At 45.9% G+C, this 22,799-nt stretch overlaps 1 protein-coding gene across 1 annotated transcript in view; it reads left to right on the plus strand.

Moving 5' to 3' along the window:
* SCD (stearoyl-CoA desaturase) overlaps window positions 1-22,799 on the plus strand; it is an 870,279-nt gene that overhangs the window by 432,930 nt on the left and 414,550 nt on the right. The window lies entirely within an intron of this gene.

Raw genomic sequence — 22,799 nt, forward strand, 5'->3', positions numbered from 1 at the left:
CAAGTCTCACAGTCTGGGTCAACTGACTCAGGCTCATGCTATAGAGCTGAAAATAGCAGCATAGAGCCTCCCACTCTGGCTGGAGCCTGGTCTCTGAGACCCACCCCATCACCAGTTTTCAGAGCCTGGGCTGCAGCTCAAGTCTAAACATTGATGCTGCTGTTTTTATCCCTGGAACACAAGTCCTGCCAACCTGAGTTAAGTCGACCCAGGCTCTGAGATTTGCTGCTGGGGTTTTTGGTTTGCAATGTAGGTGTGCCCTGGAATCCTTTGCATCATGGCGGCAAGAAATCAGGTAGAATGTTTTGTTACAATCAAAATGTTTCCGCAGAATGTTCCCATTTTGACAAACTGGCATTTTCTACTGGAAAATTTCTGTCCAGTTCTGTTCAACATGACTGTCTTCCAGTTCAGCACAGTGGACTCTTTGCCCATCACTAGTCTAAAGCCATGATTCCACACCCTTCAAACACCCTCCTAGCAAAGGTGCACACCCATCAAACTTAATCCTTGCCTGGCAGTTTGCAGTGAGATTCGGCCTTTGGAAAAGGTTTGAACCACAGGCCCTTTGAAATGTTAGGGTCAGTGATCTTGTTCTCTGAACCCTGTTCTCAAAAAGAAACATTCACAAGCCTGTTCTGAACTGAATCGGTGCTGCACGGATCTGATTTGAAGCTGTTTCTGTGAGCACCTAGCAACTAAGTTCCCTGGGAAGAATATTCACTGAACAGCTAATAATGAGTGTTTGCAGAAAGCCACATTCAAAATGACAATCAAAAGTAAATATGGCCTCAAAAAACATATTGCAAGAGTTGTTGGTATCCAATTAAGGGACAGAAACATACCATGTGACCAGCATCTCCAATGAAAACAATTCCAGTTTTGAATAGCAGAGCCTTACAGTGACCAATCTACAGACCAAGAAGTATTGCAGAAATTATTAAGTGAATAAGAACACAGAGATAGTCTCAGACTATTCTCAAACATGAAAAGAGACAAAATAAATCAGCTTAATTACTCATTATGAATTATTGAGATTCCAGATCAAGTGGTAAAGGATGGTCTTGGCATTCTGGGTTCAATTCCCAGCTCCGGTATCACCTTTTCACAATATCTTAGTCTAGTCTCTGCCTCATTTCTGTATCTGTAAAATGGTCATAGTTCTATGTGATTTGTTTGTTCAGACTGTAAGCTCTTCAGGGCAGAGACTCTTCATTGCTATCTATTGGTACAGATCATAGGACAATGGGCTTCTGATCACAGCCTTTAAGTACTACCATAATACCACTAGTTAGTAAAAGCTCTAGTGCCTGTGTGTATGTCTATCTACTCACAAGTATGTATGTTGGTTCGCAGAGGCATGGGTTAATATGTGTATCTATTAGAGTTGGTCGGAAAGTTTTCAGTGGAACAGTTTTCAGATGGCAAATGTCGTTTTGTCAAAATTAAAATATTTTGTCAATTTCAATGAAATTTCATTAAAAAATCTAAATAAAGCACTTTACTGATGTCACTGTGAATCATTTTGCTATCTGAAGGCTTCAATTTTTTGTTTGAAAACAATTTTGTTTTGGAAAAAAAATAAGACAAAATCAGAAAGAAATATTTTGATTTCATTGAAATGAAATATTTTGATTGCCCAGAATAATTTTTTTTTTTCAAAAATTTTGTGCTGCAGGGAATTTCAAAGGTTTTCAGTTTTGTTCTGACTTGGAATAAAGACAACTTTCAAAATCATGGACCTTCCCATGAAATAGAAATTCTGGTTCCTATCTAGATCCAGTATCTCTACAACTTCTCTAAGTATTATTCAAGTTCTATGGGAAATCTTTATAAACATCCCATCTGTGCCTGTTTAACTGCGCCATTAACAGATCTGCAGTCTAAGTGACCACTTGTAGAAGCACTGATACATATGTGCAAGAACCTTAACTGCACACATTCAGGGGGAGACATGCAGAGGTATAAATGCAGTGTTGCCAACCGCAAACACTCTGAAATTTTGAATCAGGCCTCCCAAAATCAGGCGTTAATCTTTAAAATTGGGAGGCTGTTTTAGTAAACATATACATTTGGGGTTCTTTTTATTTGCCTTGCTTTTGAGCCTTTAGGGTGCCCTTAGGCCACACTTTTCTCTGCAACCATGAGGAACAGAAACTTTCACTTAAAAAAGACCAAGCTAAAATTCTCACCTAATCACGTGACTCCAGGAGCTGGGACTTCAAATGAAAAATACTGAATTGCCCAATAGGTGGCAAATACCGAGTCATGTTCCCAGTTCCAAATGACTTTCAATGGAAGATGGGAGCCCAACTGTCCATTATGCCTTTCAAAATCTCCCTGTAGTGGTGCAGTTGCCCCACACCAGGAAGAGGAAGGGTTAAAGCAGACCAGAGGGAGCCTGCTCGGAACCCTCCAATTAGAGGAGGGTTCACTAAGCGAGCCAATTGGGATGCAGCTTGTTGCAGCGGCCAATCAGGGCCAGCAGGAGCCCTTATATAAAGGGATGCTCAACAGAGCAAAGGGAGTCTCTCCTGCGGTGTTAGTGAGAAGGACTGGCTGCCCAGGAGTACCATGGCTAGAGCAGTGCTGGACAGAGTAGCAGAGCAGAAGGAGCTTCTGGCTGAGTGCAGCCAGACTGAGGCCCTGGAGGAAGGGCAGATAAGGGGCTAGGGCTGCTCCCATTTGCCTGGAGGGAAGTGGCCAACACAAACTGCAGTTTGCCCCCGGAGCAAGGGACTAGACTGGTGACTGCAGCTGGCCTCTGAGGAGAATGGCTGGACCATAGACTGCTGGTGCCCCCAAAATGGGGGGAGACAATGGACAGGGAACAGCCAGAGGGCTGTGCCTAGAAGGGGACGCCGTGGTCTGGGGAGCATCTCACGTCTCAGAGTGGTGGAAACAGCAAAATGGGAGTAACCGGTGAGTGAGACACTATTGGAGGAGGGCCCCCTGTGGAAGGACTTGAGCTAATCCCAGAACCGCCAGAAGAGACGCCAGGGTGGTGAGTCTCACAGTGCTACATTCCCCCTAGTTTTCTCTCTTTCCTTTAAAATAAATTGGGATGGGGGGGTGTCATGGTATAATTCCCCCCTCTGAACCTTAGCGTCCAAAAGATGGGGTACCAGCATGAATTCCTCTAAGCTCAATTACCAGCTTAGTACTTGTAGCGCTGCCACCAACCAGGAATTCCAGTGCCTGGTACGCTCTGGTCCCCCCAAAACCTTGCCCGGGGACCCCCAAAACCCAGTCCCTCTGGATCTTAACACAAGGAAAGTAAACCGTTTCCCTCACCGTTGCCTCTTCCAGGCTTCCCCTCCCTGGGTTACCCTGGAAGATCACTGTGATTCAAACTCCTTGAATCTTAACACAGAGAGGAAAATCCACCTTCCCCCCTCCTTCTCTCTCCCCCTCCCAGACTCTCCCTGAGAGAGAAAGTAATCCTAACACAGACAGAAATTAACCTTTCTCTCCCCCTTCCCTCCTTTCTCCTCACCAATTCCCTGGTGAATCCAGACCCAGTCCCCTGGGGTCTCACCAGAAAAAAAAAATCAGGTTCTTAAACAAGAAAAGCTTTTAATTAAAGAAAGAAAAACAGTAAAAATTATCTTTGTAAATTTAAGATGGAATAGGTACAGGGTCTTTCAGCTATAGACGCTGGGAATACCCTCCCAGCCTAAGTATACAAGTACAAATTAAAATCCTTTCAGCAAAATATAAATTTGAACTCCTTTCAGCCAAATACACATTTGCAAATAAAGAAAACAAACATAAGCCTAACTTGCTTTATCTACATAGTACTCACTATTCTGAGCACATAAGAACCTGTATCAGGGAGATTGGTTGCACGTCTGGTCCCTCTGAACCCCCAGAGTGAACAACAACCAAAATCTAACAGCACACACAAAAACTTCCCTCCCTCAAGATTTGAAAGTATCCTGTCCCCTGATTGGTCCTCTGGTCAGGTGACAGCCAGGCTCACAGATCTTGTTAACCCTTTACAGGCAAAAGAGATATGAAGTACTCCTGTTCTATTAACCCTTAACTATCTGTTTATGACGGGGGCAGGGCGGTAGAGAAGTGCATAGCACTGTATTAGTGTCACATATAGGCCAAAGATAAAAACAAGTCACAAAATTCAAAAAGGAAGATCCCTACAACAGTGTGAATTCAGCCACTTTGCATGTCATATTTTCCGCCCCTGGTTTTGCTACCCATATACAGTAGCTTAATACATTATAGTTTGTATTTTTAAATGAATACCACAACAGAGAAAGAATGGTCTTGCAGGTAAATCACTGCCCTAGTTCAGAATGCTTTGGTGAATTCCCACATGCACATACAAAACACAGACAAATGCACAGCAACACAGTGAATTCAGAGGCATCTAAATAGGCACATTTCCCCCTCACAAGGATTTCATGAGGCATGTGAGATGCTCAGAAACTAAGATAATTAGTGTATAAAAATGCATTTTCTAAAGCACCTATAGAGTTTAGGAGCACAAGCCATTGAGATTTGTGCACCCAAGTCTCATAGGCATTTCTGCAAGTACCACTCCTAAGTAAATCGAAGATACGTGCTGTGCAATGCTGCTAAGTTAATGAACGTTAACTTTTGCACTTCCCGTTTTTCCTTTACTTTTGCTGTGCAATGTTAACACTGCATTCATGTAAATATGCCAAAAATATATAGAGAAACACACACACACCTTATATATAGTTGTGTGTTTATATGTATGAAGCAACTGAGTATTTACAAGCTGCTTCTATGGTTATAATATACATCACTATTATGAATTGCTTCATTAACCTGTCAATCACATTGTCTCTCTCCCTCTCACTCTGTCTTGCACCTACATTGCTCTGTTTAAAAAAGCGTGTATGTGTTGGGAAGCAGGGTACCCCCCCCCACACACACACTAACATGCCCAGAAATTAATGCCGTTTCATTGCTGTCTATCCCAGAGCTTGGATCCAGCCTCCCTTCCGGACGTTGCCAGTAGAGGAGATGCTTCACAGAATCATTTATCACCCAGTCACTGGTCAGTAGCACTCTGGGTCTTGGCATTGCTTCTCCAGGCTGCCTGGCTGCTTCTCAGGAGGAGGGGCTCGCCTGCAGTGTGTTTGCAGTTTGGAAGCACTGCTGATGGGCTAGTCCCCAATAAACCCCCCAAAAGTGCTGATGTGCCGAAAGCGGCTGACATTGATGGATCTGCTCTCGTCTTGCCTTTCAGTCCTGCTGCAAAAGAGAGGAGAGAGAGGAAGAGAAACAAAGGCAGAGATTAACTCTTTTGTCACAGGCTCTGCAGTTTTACAAGGCAAGATAAAGCTGCTGTCCGGGTAGCGTGCAGATGGGACCAGTTCAGCACAGTCTGTCTGATTCTCTATGGAGTCCAAGATGGAACAAACAAACTGTACAATGATTTACTGACCAGGCCAGCGCTGGCTAACTAAGGCCTGCTATTGCTACCACGGGCATGCAGGGATGTGTGTCACACACCCGCAGTCAAGTCATTAAACAAACATACATACACTCCATTAAACACAAAGATACACACCAAAACACAAATTAGCCACAAGCACACGTGCAAGAGACGCTCAAAACACACACACACTGCCAACAGGCTCCTTCCCCCCGAGTTATTGCAAACCTGTATTCCTGCAACACGGCCACTCAGACATCCTTGGAGGTGGTCAGCACTGTTTGGATGAAATTTCATTTAGTCAAAGCCAAAGCATTTAATGGAGACGTGTCGGTTTCAACGAAGTTTGAATTGAGAAGGGTTTTTTTGGTCCAGAAGTTCCCTTGTTTTTTTCGATGAGAGAATAAATAACTAAATAGGCTACATTTTGATACAATTTAGAGAGATGTCTCACTCACATCTAGACCTTCACAAGGGCTCTGTGCAACTGGGACAATATTATCAAAGAAACTGGGGGCTGCAACAGATCCTGCACTCTCACACTGCTTAAAAACACAACCTTGCCCACAAACTCAAGTAGACTTCATTAAATCCAAGCACACATCAATCATAATTATTGTTGTTGGTAATGGAATGGGTCAGGAAATATTTTTTTTTACCCTGAAAAATGTCAACCAAAATTTTCAGTATCTTCTCCTTTTTTTTAATTTTTCCATTTAAACTAAAACCATAAAATTTCAACTTTTTGACAAACACCTGAATATTTTTGACAAAAAATGTAAATTTTTCTATTCTGGCAAAAAGCCATTTTGCTATGAGGATAAATGCAGAGGCAGAAGGTTTTCAATCAGCTCTAATTCTAGGTTGGATTTTGCCAGCCTTCCTCCCATTGAGTAGGATCTCATATTCCACAAGTAGCCCCATAGGTTATGGTCAGACAAGCACAAAGTCAGGTATTAATCAGCATGAATACAGGTGGCAGGAGCAGGCCCTGTCTGAACTGCCATAGGGCTCCCATCAGGATTGGTGCCCTGTTGTGTCTGCTGTATGAACACATAGGAAGAGACCATCCCTATTGCAAAGAGCTCCCCACCAGAGACATATCTGCAGTATAGACATATAAAGAGAAGCACATTATACTACATACATACACAGACTCTTTAAAAACACAAGGCATACTACAGCTATGCGCATACATCCAGCATATCTGTGCTGACACATACCACTGAACGTACAGACTCCATAAGACAATACAAACTAGCCAGTCAACATTTTTGGACAAAAACTTTTTGGGAGGAAAAATAAAAAAAAGCCTTTTCCAAAACTGAAAAAATTGTTTTTCAATGTCTTCCACTACATTTTCCGTGTCTATATCAAAGCCATTGTAAAAACTGTCAGCAAAACAGTTGACATTTTTCGTTGACCAAAATCCCAGTTTTCTGGAAACAAAAAATTCATATAAAGGGCTTTGCTAACATTGCCAATGATAAAAAGAAGTTACTAAATATGTTTTTTAGAAAAAAGGAATCCATTTCAAACCCAGCGAAATGGAAACAACTTTGAAATTTCAATATTTTTATAATCAAAATTATTTTAAATGACCTCTAATATCAATATTTCATGAAGCAAACTCAGAGGGATATTAATTAACCCTTCACAAACCCTAAATACACCCTTGATCTAAAGTGTTGTTGTGACATGCCACATTGCCGAGACAGATGCGACATACATCCAGCAAGTAAAGCCAGTTCCTCAAAACTATTCATGGGTTCTCTGCAGAATTGCATACTGTCACCAGTACATTTCCCTCAGGTCTTCAGAGGAGGGTCTGTGTGGAGTGGATGCTTTCCTTGGTGAGTTTCTGCTCATATCCACTGGCTGGTCTTCTGTAGGATCTTGCCGCATTTTTGTCTGCAAGCTTCGCTGAGCAGGGACTGGTTCTTCCTCTGAGCTAATAACAATAATAGGAGCTTAGGCCCCATTTCAGCAAGATATTTAAGCATGTGTCTAATTTTAAGCATGTGGGGAGTCCCAGTGAAATCCACGAAGCACATAAGGAATTCCAAGTTAGCCACATGCTTAAATACCTTGCTGAACTGGGCCTTCAACAGCCACTCAGCCACAGCTGGGTCTGACCCTTCCCTCTCTCAGCGTGGAGCTGCCCAGCTCTTCACACTGTCCTGCTCCCAGTGAGGGATAGGAGCACTGGAGAGGCATGACCTTCACCCACCCTCTCCCCTCCCCTGATGCCTGTCCATTCCTCCCCACCTCCCATACAAGTCATTCCCCTCCTGCTCCTGGTGAGAGCACATTTATTCTGAGATATGAAACTCTTGTTGTTTCTTTATTGTGCTTTAATGAAACACTGTTTATTCTAGGCTTTTAATTCTTTCCATCTATTATGTTTAGACAACTCATTAACAATCATTTGTTATCATTAGACTTCAATTTTAGGCTCCTTTTCCCAGGGGAGGCAATGTGGTGCTTTTAAAATATTTGCATCATAAACAATTTCCAAGCCCTCCGTGCTATTCATTATGCTGCCCCTTCCTCCTTGCTAAGCAATGGGACATAGCTCATCACCCCTGCCCCCATATCAGCGCCTCTCAGGATATTGGCCTCATCCACATAGACTCGTGCCCACCTCTGGGTCTTTGGGGAGCTTCTTCTCTAGAATGGGGGCACAGATTCATGGCATACCTGCTGCAAACTCTTGATGGCATAGGTCCCAGTATGGTGAGCCACTCTTTCCATTGGAATTAATGACCATCGGCTGCAGCGAAACTCATTACAGTCTGTTTATGGCATTACTCTAGCTTGGGATAATGGTGCTCTTAGCACTTGTCACCGGTAGGCAGGCTTGATTCTGTGATCAGTTACACTTTCTATTGATTCCTGATTTACATCCGTGAACCAAAACAGAACCAGGCCCTGGGTGAGTGCACTGTATAAACACTGGGCTAAGTTCACCTCCATTCACCCCTGTACAACGTGCACTGGACCAGATTCTGATCGGAGATACCTAGGTGTAAATCTAAAGTAACTGCTCTGAGGTTAATGGAATTAGTTTGGATTTACACTGGGGTAGAATCAATCTGAATCTGGCCCATTGACTTATGGGACTTGCCTAGGTATAACTGGGGCACAGAAAGTGGTAGCTTTAGCTTAGTTTTAGTTCAGATTTGTCTGTCTTGGCATTTATAAAAGAAACAAAGTAGGTGAGGGAATATCTTTTATTGGACCAACTTCTGTTGATGGAAGAGACCAGGGACATATGCTGGGACCAACATGGCTACAACAATTTGTCATTTATAACACATCCCGCTCATCACCAGACCTGGCTGAGAGATGCAACAGGGGAAAATCACTAAAATGTGGTCAATTGCTTTTGTTTTGCATTTTTAATCAAAATTTCTATTACAAATTTTGTTGAAAAATTGAATTTCAGAAGACACTGACCAGCTCTCCTCATCACTGAGCGCCTGCTTTGAAGCTACACCCATTGCTGTCACATCTAGAACTCTGCTGCTGGGTACCACCGTTGGCTCTTAGGCTCCAACCTGCTGGGGTAAGACTGCCTTTCCGAGTCACTTTGTTTCAAAATAATGATTAGATTCTTGTGTGACAGTCCCATGGAACTCTGTTGATTATAAGTCCTAATTCAGCAAAGCACTTCAGCACGTGCTGAATTTTAAGCACACGAACAGTCCAGTTTTGATAATGGAGTGGAGACTATGCTGGGAGGGGTTACAGGGATTTGGAGGATAGGACTAGAATTCAAAACGATCTTGACAAATTGGAGAATTGGCCTGAAATCAACAAGACAAAATTCAATAAAGACAAGTGCAAAGTACTTCACTTAGGAAGGAAAAGCCAACGCACAACTACAAAATGTGGAATAACTGGTGTTAGTATTGCTGAAATGGCTCTGGGGGTTATAGCAGATCATGAGTCCACAATGTGATACATCTGGCTAAATATTCTGAGGTTTGTTAACAAGAATGTTGTACATAAGACATGGGATGCAATTGACCCACTCTATGTGGCACTGGTGAGGCCTGAGCTAGATTATTGTGTCCAGTTCTGGGCACTGCACTTTAGGAAAGATGGGGACAAATTGGAGAGAGCAACAAAGAGGTTCAGAAAACCTGACCTGTGAGGAAAGGTTAAAAAAAACTGGGTGTGTCTAGTCTTGAGAAAAGAAGACTGAGTGAGGACCTGATGACAGTCTTCCAATATGTTAAGGGCTGTTTTAAAAGAGGACAGTGATCAAATGTTCTCCATGTTCACTGAAGGTATGACAAGAAGTAATGGGCTTAATCTGCAGCAAGGGAGATTTAGATTAAATATTAGGAAACACTTCTAATAGTAAAGGTAGTTAACCTCTTGAACAGGCTTCCAAGGGAGGCTGTGGAATCCCCATCATTGGAGGTTCTTAAGAGCAGATTGGACAAGTACCTGTCAGGGATGGTCTAGGTTTTACTTGGTCCTGCCACAGAGCAGGGGGCTGGACTTGATGAATTCTTGAGGTCCCTTCCAGCCCGACATTGCTGTGATAAGAGTCCTGCTCATTGATTTAAATTATTTATGCTAACACCCCTTTACATTGCCAGACCAGTGTAAAAAACATTAAAGTGGATATAAATGCAAAAGGCTAATGCAGGGGTCAGCAACCTTTCAGAAGTGGTGTGCCGAGTCTTCATTTATTCACACTAATTTAAGCTTTCGCGTGCCAGTAATACATTGTAACGTTTTTAGGTCTCTTTCTATAAGTCTTTAATATATAACTCATCTATTGTTGTATGTAAAATAAATGTTTTAAAAATGTTTAAGAAGCTTAATTTAAAATTAAATTAAAATGCAGAGCCCCCCAGACTGGTGGCCAGGACCCGGGCAGTGTGAGTGCCACTGAAAATCAGCGCGCGTGCTGCCTTCAGCACACGTGCCATAGGTTGCCTACCCCTGGGCTATTGTATTCTATGTTTTTCCTGTCATAAGTGATTCATTTACAGCTCTCGGGCCAGATCACTCTTTATGTTCAGTCCTCTTCTGGGACAAAAGTCCACCTGAAAATACAAATAAGTGATCCTTCTGCTTGCTTGGCCTATACTGAAGTCCTGGCTCTGCACCTCTACCAGTTCTTCTGTGCTTTTTAAGCTGAGCACTGTCTCCCAGGGCTTCCTCTTGGAGCCCCTTCTTTCCAGCAGGTTTCCGCACTGCCTCCCTTCCCTAGGTACATTGGCAGCTTTTCCTAGGGGTCTCCCTGCTTCTTACAGGCCTCTCTACAGGCCTCCCACAGGAAACTAACCTGTTCCCTGTAGGCCCTGTTCAGCCTGCCTTTACCACACCCTTCCCAGAGAGAGGGAGCTCCCAAGTTCCTCTCTCCTAAAGTAAAACAAGGTGACAATGCAGAAGCTCTTCAATCTCATTCAAAGTTCACCATTCCCAGGTCGCCCACTCAACAGTCATTGATCAGCCAGTCCCAGTTAATTTGCCACTCCTCTCCCACAAGTCAGACCTCCCACTGCGAGCCCTACCCCTGCCCAGGGGAACCTCCTCCCAGTACCAACCCCTTGTTTCTGGGGTCCTCCTGCAGCTCTCCACTCAAGTCTTCTGCTAAAGGGCTCCCTGTAGTGTTCACCTCACCAGGCCTCCTTGTCTGTGAGTACTGGGATCCACCCTCCAGCATCAACATGCTAGCTTCTGGGCCCCACTTACACCGACCAAGCTGATTCTTCCCCTAATTCCTAGGGGGCTCTTCACAAGCCTTCATGCAGCTCAGCAGGGTCCCCCAGCTCCAGCCAGTCCTCCCCACAGCTCAGAACTCATTGCCAGCTCACAGTTACCACCCTCCACCAGATCTCCTGCAGCTCATTCCCTCAGACAAGTCTTTGCTGCTCCTTCTGATGGTGCTCATTCCCCTATGACACAGGAGCTTGCTCTTCAGACCGGATGTGAGGCAGCTGGCCCATCATAGGTGCTCTGACTTCTTCCCTCTTCAAGGGGCCAGTAACCCTGTCATGCTGCCACAGCGCTTTCTGGAGAATCCTTTTGCCTTGTCTGCTAGGTCACAGGCAGGAGCGGCGCCAGGGTTTTTGGTGCCCTAGGCAAGGGTCTTTCTGTGCTCCAGGTCGGCGGTGGCAATTCTGCGGTGGGGGGGTCCTTCCGCGCTCCCAGTCTTCAGGGTACTTCAGCAGCGGGTCCCAGAGCGAGTGAAGGACCCGCCGCAGAATTGCCGCCGAAGACCCGGAGCGCGGAAGGACCCCCCACCGCCGAATTGCCGCCAAGAGCGGCAAAATGCTGCCCTCCCAAATCCTGGCACCCTAGGGGACCAGGGAAGCGCCGGCCCTGGTCACAGGCTCATCCTATATATCATCTAGGCTCTTTGTGGTGTCAGGAGATTTCCCAGGATGCTTTGTGTTTGTTGAGATAAGTTTAGTCAGTTCCTACTTATAGCCTTTGTGGCAATCTTTGGCTGGGGCTGTTTTGGGACAGGGGTTTCTAAACAAAGTGTTCTCAGGGACCCTTGAGCCCAGATTTCACTGAATTACTCCTCAAACTGAGCCTGTCTGAGAAGAGGTCTGGTTCATCCCCTGTGCATCTCCTGAGACAAAAATTAAAGGAGTATTTCTTTCCGGTGGGCTGGAATGGGCAGGAAAGCTACACAATTTAGTATATAGTGCATGGAATGTTAAGAATGATGGTGGAATTCTCTAGCCTGTGTTATGCCAGAGATCAGATCAGATTCACACTGGCTCACCTTAAAATCTACAGTTCTATTGCTGTAAGCATTTTTGGCACCTTTAAGGTCTGGAACGTGCTGGGATTCTGCGTGGCCAGATGGATGGTGCTGGTAGCTGGAGATCATTGGGGTCTGAATTTAAGATGTAGCCTTTAAACAGGCCCCACCCACTATGCTAACTTGATCATTGTTGTTTTATTTCCTTTCCCTTGTCACTCTGATCCAATTAAAGGCATTGTAGTTAAGTGAAAGGCCACTATTGGCTAATTGGATTTGGGGCGCAGAGCCCTCTTCTGGGGCTGGGATTATTTCTTTATTTATTTGCCTTACAATTGCTAAAACCATTACCAGGCTATGAGGGGCTAATCCCCTGCCCTTGGAGAGCTCCAGGGAAGATCAGGGATGAGCGATTACTCACTGAGTAAAGATCCCGGCTTCTGCAGGCTTGCTGTTCCCTGCACAGCTGCCAAGCGTTGGGCCGCCTTGTGCTGGGAATGATGTCCGTATATTTTTAACATTCCACCACTGCCTGCTGCAGCCTCCCACTGCATTCACTTTATTGATGATCTGCCCCGCACAGCTGTTTTGTATGGATCCCCACCTTGTCCCTTCTATATCTCCTGCCCCAGCCCAGCCCCAAAACAACTGCTAGCTGCCTGCCTTTCTGAATATAAGGATGGCTCTCCCTTGCCTTTGTTCCCCCGTGTGTTTGGAATGGTGCGGCTGAGTTTGTGATGTGGGGGTGCTTGAGTGGTGGAACCTGCCTCTCCTGGACTAAGGGTCTGATCCAAAGCCCTCTGATGCCACGGGGAGTCTTTCAATTATCATCACAGGGCTATGGCTCAGGCCCTAAATTGTGTCCTGCCAGAGCATGTGGGGATCTCTGAGCACATGCCAAAATGCTCTCGGAGAATCCAACCCCTTCCCTGCGTGCTGGATCTGCCTGCTCAGAGTCCAGACTCCAGAACACTCAGGGGTCATGGGCATGACCATGCAGCTGTTCTACACATTTCCCAAAACATCCGGAAGAGCACTGGAGCCTAGTTGTACGTTGGCCAAACATCAAGAGTTATGCCTCCAAAATCATGAGGTTGGCATAAAAATCACAAGCCTTCAAAAAAAAACAACAACCCTGAGTTCTTGTTATTTATCATTTTGGTTTTGAACCTCTAGGATATCCTCAGGACACATTTTCTTGTTTTTTCTGTACAAACGAGGCTTCAAAATGTACCTTTAAAAAAAAAAGCTGAGATTCTCATATATTCACGTGACTCCAGGAACTGGAAACACACAAGACTTGCAATAAAACTGTGAGAGCTGGCCACACTGCTGAGTGCCATAGGCCACTTGCTTAAAATTACTGACAAGCAAAAAATATAGAGTGGTCAACATTATCAGAAGTGATTCTGGATACCTCCAGTTTTAAATCCCCAGCCAGAGACACTTGAAAGGGGCTAGACGCTTTCTGAAAACCTGGCCATTAATATCTGTGCATTTTGTCAGTATCAAATTTCAAGAAGCTGAGTAAGGCCAACTTGTGTCATAGCCTAACGTTGTTCCCCTCCTATCAAATTTAAATAGATACAGAGCAATGCACAAAGAGATGGACTAATATTTTTCTTCTAATCTGTTACATTCATAGGAATGCTAAGGCCCAATCCAGCAATGAGCTTTGCATAGACTTTGTGCAGGCACAGGGATCCATCCGTACAGACCTCGTTGCAGGATCCAGGCCTGAGGTGTTGCTTGTAACAATGGCAGGTTGAAAAAGACTTCAGGCGGGGTGATTTTTAAGCTGACGGTGCCTCTTCAAGTGGTGCAAAAGGCGCTATGCAAATTGTTCAGAATAGGTCATGGAGAGGGGATGATGAATCTCCAAATTGCCCCACAGGATTTCCTAGTTCCGCTGAAAACAGGTTCAAGCTGTCTTTGGCTTAGTCAGCAAGGCTCAATACAAAATGGAAAACAATGTTCCCCATAAAGGAACAAAAAAGAAATAGAAAGCACAGCTAATGGCGAAAGAGGGCAGGAAAAGGGGTTATGGGGCTGTCAGCCACAGTGGACCAGGTTTCCAAACGAGCTCATCACATTGGGTACTGCGTCGGGCTTTCTGTCAAAATATTTTTGATGGAAAATTGGGTTTTTAACAAAATGAACTGGGCCTGCTTTCTTCGCACATTTTTTAAATTATTTTTTGTTAGAAAAATCCAAAATTGCAGCCAAATAAATACTGGGGAAAAAATAGGTTTTTAGCAGTGTTTGATTGAAAATGTTCAGGATTTTGACAAAAGATGAAAATGTCCTTTGCATCAAAATTTTCTGTGACCCCTCTCACCCCCCATTTTACAACCCCCTCTAGTGTGTTTGAGAAAACCTAGCCAGAAGACTCCCATTGGGAGCTTTTGTATGTAGAGCACTTATGAAAATCTAACCCCCTATGCTTAGGGATGCTGGCAGAGAGAGCATTCTCAGAATCATTTCTTGCTATGCTCATCCCAAAGGTGTAACATGTGCGCCACTCCCATGTGGCTTTTCTGGTGTCAGCAGAAGCACAAGGACCAGCCCAATCACAGTCCCAACCTGACATAGTAGTTCCAACCTGAAATTATAGTCCATGCAAGTTCGTGCACTGCATGCAAGTTAAAATGCTGGCTAGTAGAGGGGAGAAACACACACAAAGGGCTAGATCCTCAGCTGCTGTAAATCAGCATCAAATGCAAACCTGATGGAACAAGTGGAAATAACGGAGCTATGGCAATTGACAAAGATTTTCAGACAGGTTCAGACAAAGAGCAGTTTAGCATTATCTCCTTCAGAAATTTCAATCAAATACACTCCCCCAAAGAGAAATTACACTGTGAACCCTTGAAATTCTAATACACTTTAAGATTCTTTAAAGAGAAATCCTACCAACCAGCCATCTCCACACTCCTTAGCTGAAATCCATGCTCTGATCAGTAAGCATTCCTGCTAAAGAAGATCCCGAGTGAAGGTTGACCTGTTAGTTTCTTTTCCATCCTGAGCTTCCACCCACTGTCCTCCAAACTCAGAAAACAAGGGCCAAATTAATCTCTGGTGCAATTCCACTGAATCTAATGGTGTTGCACCAGGGATGAATTTAATCCCTAATATCCTGATTGCACAGAAAGGGAAGACACCTGACTCTCAGGTGTGTAAACAAAACATTTCAGCCTCTCTGCTACTGCTGCACATCACACCAAGGTCCTGAAACCTCCCTCTTACCCATGGACTCCTGCCCTTCATAGACCTGTCTTTAAGCTTCACTACCACTTTCAAATTGAGGCTACTCAGTTCTACATTACATTGACCTCTTCAATGAGTCCTTTCCCATCCACCCTCATGGATGGACTGAAGAGGTAAATTCATGTCTTCTTTGTCTGAATTCCCCTTATCTAGATGTCTCAATGGGAGAATCCAACCCTCCCATCTCCATCTCCTCAGGATGCCAGCTCCTTGGTCCTTCTGTTTCCCTAGTGAGGTTCTACTGCTTGGACATGGGCTTTTGAATGGGAGCTGAGCATCCACCTTCCTTAGGTCTCTTTGAAAACCCCAGCAGAAAGGAACAGTCAGAACCACAAGAGGAACCATCTGCTGATACATCCAGTACAGGCAGGCACACAAAGATTTCTCATGTATGTGAATCCATCTCAAGTTCCACCACTGGGCCTTGCTCCTGGATCCTGGTGGGGTGCAGGGACTCCTGGGCTCACGGGACAAAAGTGACAGGCTCTATGGAAAAATGACCAGGCATTTAATTAAATTCATTCACTATCAGCCTGAGCCAATGTCCATCAATGTTAATGGAACATCCCCATGGGTGCTGAATCAGGCCCATTAACTCTCCACCCCTTCCCATACATAATCATTTTATTATCTCACACTAATTCTCTCTATAGGGACAGTGTGGCCGTCAAAAGGCCATGGCATCTCCTTCCTGCTCCCACTGGAGATCATGTTTGGCCTCTGCCCTGGGAGAACTTGCGGTTGGCCAGTCCTGTGGTGCAGGAAGAGTTCGGTAGGCTCTTGAATCCCCTGTGAGAGAAGCATCATAACACCAGGGAAAATACAAACATCATTATTATATCTAATCAGGAGCCATTCACTGGAGGGATCTTTTTGGAGCAGGGGATTCTGGTTTCAATGGGAGACCCCTGGATGACTGTGTGCGTTTGTCAACCCACAACCAAGCCCAGAGAGGATGGTTCCTATTAAAGTAATAAGGCTCTTAGCTTGACTTAGAGGAAGAGGCAAAAGCAAATAATCAGAGAGTGAGAGAGAGGCAGAGATAAAGAGAAGAAACCAAGGGGAAGATGATTTTCTATCAACAAAACAGCAGGGACAAATTCTAGTTCATCTCATCGGAAATGTCTTCTTCATGTGCAAACAGCGCCTGGAGCCAGCACTAATCTCCAGATTAAAGCCTTTTAATAACAATTAGTCCTCTCCGCGTACTAACCCACTGGACACTCTGCTGCATACTTGGGAAGGGGGAGGAGAAGGAAGGTTGCTTCACTAGCTGTTTAACCCTTAAATCCCCTGATGTGCCAATTCGCTTTCCCTCCATACACAAGCCTGAGCGTAGGCCAGTGCATCTTGGTAGCTAATCCTGCCCCGATAGGGGCTGACATTGCTTCTCTCCATGTATCTATCTGCATGTTGTGTGTGTGAGAGAGAGAGTCATCCCCAGCTTCAGGAAAATCTGGATCTGAATTTTGCACCTCCTCCCATGTCTATCCTCTAGGTGTTTGCAGGGAGGAGGAGCTGACCCCTGTGGAAAAGAAGACACCTTATCAGCAACACTAGCCTGTGGCCAAGTTTTCAGTGATCCAGCATCTGGAAGGAAAAGAGATTCATAGAAAATTAAATATCCCGTTATTCCAAACATCTCCCTTCACGCTGCTGGTCCTTTAAGACATCACATTGATGCCTCTCCTTCCTACATCTGTGAGTAAGGAGTGCAGACTTTCCCATACTGTTTTCTAAGGGCTTTGGCTGCTGTTTTGGCTTGGTCCCGAAATGCAGAACCTCCCTGCCATCATCATCCAAAACCTGGTGCCCTGAGTGTCCGGCTTAGATCTCGGCGAGCACCACAGTGCATTTGATTGCCCACCCCGCCCAACCTGCTTTAGACATCAGTTCCCATCTGAACAAAAACCCCAAAGCCAAGAGGATGGGAGTGTTTTTTGCCTTCCTATCCAAAGTGATAGCTGGCTCCAAGCTAGGAAGTGTAGCCTGTCCACTCCCACCTCCTGCAGCATTTGGGAAGGAACCACATTGCCGCATTAGGAGATGCAAGCCACAGATGAAGCTGCAAGGACAGTTTTTTCTCAGGTGTGGCTGCAAAGTAGCTGGATGCATCCCTGTTCCTTCCTAGGAATTAAACGGGGAGCTCAGCTGAAGGGCTGGGGTAGAGAAACGAGAGCAGAGGATGCTGGTGCGAAACAGCAGCTTCTGTGCTGAGCCTCCAAACTTCCCAAACAACAAGCCAAGCAGAATTTCTTGGAAGAAGCCACATCAGCTACCCTTAAAGCGATTAACCAAACAAACAGGACAGAGAAAAGCCTTCCATGAGGTGATTGCAGGGAGGGAAGGAAAAACAACCCTGTGACATTATTGCTACAGCAATGGGGGCTGCCAGATCTCCCCTCCGACCTGTAATCCTGCCCCCCCACACACACCATCCATAGGGGTAGTGCAATTACTATTCAGGCTGGGGGCTGAAGAGAGTCTCCTGGCCCTTCTTCTAATGTAAGGTTATTGTAATTGATATGAAGGTAATTGATAATGTGTTACGGTGAATAATGTCTTCAATTTTCTGCTAAATCCCATTTTTGTAGCCATCTGGGCTCCTCCAACTGCCCCCCTGGGACGCCGAGTAATAGATAGTAATTATTCTCAAGTCATTTACTTTTTCAAAGTGTTTAGTGCTTATCTGTTTTACAATTAAAATGGAAACGACCCTGATTCACTTCCTTTCTTTTTTATTTAAATAGCATTCACACACACACACACACACACACACACACACACACACACACACAGAGAGTCCACTACACACTGGAACCCAGAGGGAGGGGGGTGTGTGTGTACACACACATATCACTACCATGCAGAAGCACACAGGATCTAAATGTACAGTCTTCACTCGCTTGCATGCAAGAGCACAGAGAGGCATGTGTGAGAGCACAAATACACAAACACCAAGGAAGGCAGTGTGTATTCCTGACAGCCCTATGCAGCAAAGCACACTGTGCGTGTGTGTGTACATCCTGAGACCCCATGGAAACATATGTGTGTGTATTCCACACTGCCCTGCTTGTTGCAAGTTACAGTGGGTGAAACACCACAAACACATAGCATAAAATCCTTTCCACACATCTCTATGTGGAGGAGGTCACTGTGTGTTCCAACAGGACATTTATTGATAGAGAAATATGTTGTATACACATGAAGATGATACAAATTGAAACAGGCATTTGTGTATGCATAGAGATAAACATACACCATATATGCACATACACATACAAAACATACATTAGGCATATAAACATGCAATTACACACCAACAAACATGCAAATGTGCATTCAGATAGATCCCCAGAACACACATGTAACTAAACAGATGCAAACAAGCAAATGCACCATCAATGGAAAGCATATTTTGCACAGTAAAGCCATTTGAAAATCCATACTTAACCTTCCCTGCTATTTGCAACAGAACACTGATTTGTGTTCTTAACAGCTAGCTCTGCTGCTCCCCAGAAGAATACAAAGCACTTGAATACAAGCTGTCCCCCAATATTCAGTAACCAGCACAGGGGAATCTCTGCAGCACCAAGCTAGCCCATTGGGATACTTTCTTCAGCACAGAAGGCCAATGCAAGGCTTGTCCATTAACTTCAATGGGGCCAGTATTGGGGCAAGGAAATCCAGCCCAATTCAGGCTGTGCCCCAACACCCAGAAACTAACCCACTTCCACGATTCCCCACTGTATATAAAGTGATCCAAAAAGCAATGTCACCAAACCCCAATCCATCAAAGTCGATGGAAAGATTCCCATATAATACAGTAGAGTTTGCACTGGTCCCCACAAGACCTCTGTCACGGAGTGTGGGGGAGTCCGGTCCTGCACCCCTCTTCCTGGGACCCACAGTGACTCTTAGCCAGCCAGTAAAACAGAAGGTTTATTGGACAACAGGAACACAGGTTACAGCAGAGCTTGCAGGCACAGTCAGGACCCCTCCACCGAGTCCTTCTGGGCTTTCAGGGTGCTTGGATCCTAGCTAGGATACCCTGAATTCCGCCCACACAGCCCCAAGCCCAAACTCAAACTGCTTCCCTCCTGCCACTCCCTTCCTTTGTCCCCTTCCCGGGCAAAGGTGTTGACCTTTTCCCTCCCTTACCTAGCTCAGGTTACAGGCCCTGGCATCGTCCATCCCCTAAAGTCCTCCCCTGCTCTCCCACTCCCCACACAGAGAGTCCCTACTGCATCACAACCTCTCAAGGACTGTAGGCCATTCTTACAGGCTATGCAATGCTGTCCTGAGAAGCAGTGATTTTTAGGGGTCCTGGTGGATAATCAGCTGGACATGAGCTCCCAGTGTGACACTGTGGCCAAAAGGGATAATGCAATCCTGGGTCGTATAACTAGGGAGAATCTTGAGTAGCAGTAGAGAGGTTATTTCACCTCTGTCTCTGGCACTGGTTTGACCGGTGCTGGAATCTTGTGTCCAGTTCTGGTACCCACAGTTCAAGAAGAAAGTTGATAAATTGGAGAGGGTTTAGAGAAGAGTCACAAGGATGATAAGAAATCTGCCTGATAGTGACTGACTCCAAGAGCTCAATCTGTTTATTTTAACAAAGAGAAGGTTAAGGGGTGACTTGATTGCAGTCTTTAAGTATCTTGATTGGGAACACATATTTAATAACAGGCTTGTCAATCTAGCAGAGAAAGGTCTGGCACAATCCAATGGGTGTCAAGCTGCAGCTAGACAAATTCAGACTGGAAATGAGGTGTAAATTTTTAACAGAGCAATTAACAATTGAAACCACTTACCAAGGATGGTGGCAGAGTCTTCATCACTGACCATTTTTAAATAAGAGTGGGTCTTTTACTAGAAGTTCTGCTCTAGGGATTATTGTGAGACAGGCCTCTGGCCTGTGCTGTGCAGGAGGTCAGACAAGATGATCACAACAGTTCCTTCTGGCCTTGGAATCTTTGAATCTGAATCTTCTGCAATCCAGCAACCAGGAACTGCCGCACTACAATCCATGATGGACCTAACCAGCTAGAACCAACCCCCCTGGAATCTCTATTCAAACACAAGACCTCTGTTTCCCTGGATACCCCATGCACACTGAGCTCCAGAAATTCATCGGCTACAGCAGCATATTTGCTGCATCCCAAAAGCCAGCAATAACAACAGTGAGCCCTTCCCACAAAATAACTAGACACACCGCGCCAGGGACGTTGGCTATATAGCCAGCCAGCAAAACTTCCTGAATGGAAGTAGGAGCGGCCTGGGACACCTCTGCTCCATCCCACCACACAAATACTAGCTCAGTAGAACAACTTGCATCCCTGCAGCCCAGGAATTGCCCTACTGGAAACTCTGCTGCACCTCAGCCCTCTGAAAATTACTTCATTGTAACCACTGGTTCACTGCAACACACAGAAATTGGGCTCCCTATGGAACACCAGCTCCATGCCAACCCACAGCACTAGTGCAGAGGAGTTCAGAATGTTCCTACAGAACCCCAGATGCCAGGCTGAAATCTCTACTGCTCCCTCACACTGAGAACCCCCATTTCCACCAGAACCTCCACTCCCCAGCACAGAAACTCACCCAGCACCGTCTCTGCCACCAACCTCCAAGGGAGGAGCGAACCAGGTTGGCTAGAAATTGAAACAACCCAACCTTTATCCCATAGTGGCCACCTTGCAGCTGCAGCATCCTCTGCCCAAGAAGATGTGCCCAGGCAGCGAAAGGCTGCTGACGGAAGTGTGTGTGTAGAGGTGAGGGCAGAGGACCGTTAAGCCCCATGGGGGACAGGCTGCTGTAGTTTTGTCTAAGGATCCAAACATCTATGTGTTTATCTAGACCAAAAAGGCCAAGGTTAGGCCATATTTAGACTCCAAATTCAGTGCCTGGTTCTGAACCATTCTCAGCACTCTGCAGCTTCTCTAGGCTTCAGCAGGCACTGCTGGGTGTCTGGACTTTCAAAACTCAGGACTCTCACTTAGGTGTCTACAGGTGGACTCAGGAGCCAAACTTGAGGCCGCCACATATAAAAATGTTGGCGCTGGGCTTTTGAGGCCCTGGATTTGAGTTCTGAGCTGCAAAGGGCCAGGATGCACAGGCAGCTCTCGGGCAGTGAGGGAGGTGTGGCTCCTAGAACCCCAGCTCGGTTACAGTGGACCCGGTCAAAAAGTAGACAGCGCTAGGGCTGGACTGTGACTTGGCCAAGGGGCCCAGGCAGGAGTGTGAGAGAGGATCAGAACCCCCACATACCCTGGACTGGACTCTGGCTGCTTTGGCCCCAACACCCCTGTACTCACTGGCCAGTGGAGTGGAACCAGCGTGGAGAGGGGATGGGCTGGCTATGGTCATTGGTACTGGTATAGCTACAGAGCAAGGGGAAGCAGGGGAGTGGAATTTCAATGCAGAAGAGTGGCTGGGGCTATTCCTTAGGAGGGGGCAGTTTACACCCCATGCCCTGCTTGGAGCTGTGCCTGAAGGGCCACTGCTACAGGTGAATATGTATTCTGATAGATTGAGAGATGTCTTCTGCTTTGTAGTTTAATTTAATTTTTCATTGTCCTTTGATTCTAGGGACGACCCGCTTTATAACAGCATCCAGACCCAGCCACTGCCCCACCCCACCCCCCACCTGAAGTACAAGCCATCCCTTCCCTCCTTTCCAGTAATGGCTGGAGCACTGGCTCCCTTTGCTGGCTGGTGAGGGCGGCCTCCAGCCCTGTGCGGGAACATCCTGCCATTCCTTTGTCTGAGTTGGTAACTGTTTTTCCTTTTCAATCCCTTTAATGACTTTCCCCAACACAATCGGCACAGGCCTGCGCCGAGGCAGCTTCCCCTGCTGAGAGGGAAACAAGACTGAGGGAAAAGGGCTCCAGGGGAACCATTCAGAGGCAAAAAGGGAGCCGGGGGACCCGTTCGGCTCCTCATTTCATCTCCGCCGCCCCGTCGCCAGTTGGGCAGCCCCGCAGCGCCGGGCTGCAATGCTGCCGAAGCTAAGAGAGGAAAATCTCAGCCGGCGCTGGAGCAGGGTTGCCATCTGGAATGGGCCATCCGGGGCTGTAGGCTTGGCCTGGATTGTCCTGATACAGGCCAGCAGAACAGGTTGAGGAGATGGAGCTGGGAAACCACTGGAGAAGGACCCACTCACTGGCTTCCACAAGGCCAGCAAGCTCAATACCAGAGGATGCTGCTGGAGCAAAGGGCTGAGCACTGCAGGGCAGGGACTTTGCCTCACTTGTAAGTTCCCGAGCACTGGTGCTCCTGGGCAGCTCTGTCCTTTGTTCCAGTGGCACCCTTCTCTGTCCTGGGAATGGGCTGGGAGACTCCTTGGAGGCCAGATGGCTCTTCCTC

This window comes from Gopherus flavomarginatus, chromosome 6, assembly GCF_025201925.1.
Source record: "Gopherus flavomarginatus isolate rGopFla2 chromosome 6, rGopFla2.mat.asm, whole genome shotgun sequence".
In the NCBI taxonomy this organism is placed as follows: domain Eukaryota; kingdom Metazoa; phylum Chordata; order Testudines; family Testudinidae; genus Gopherus; species Gopherus flavomarginatus.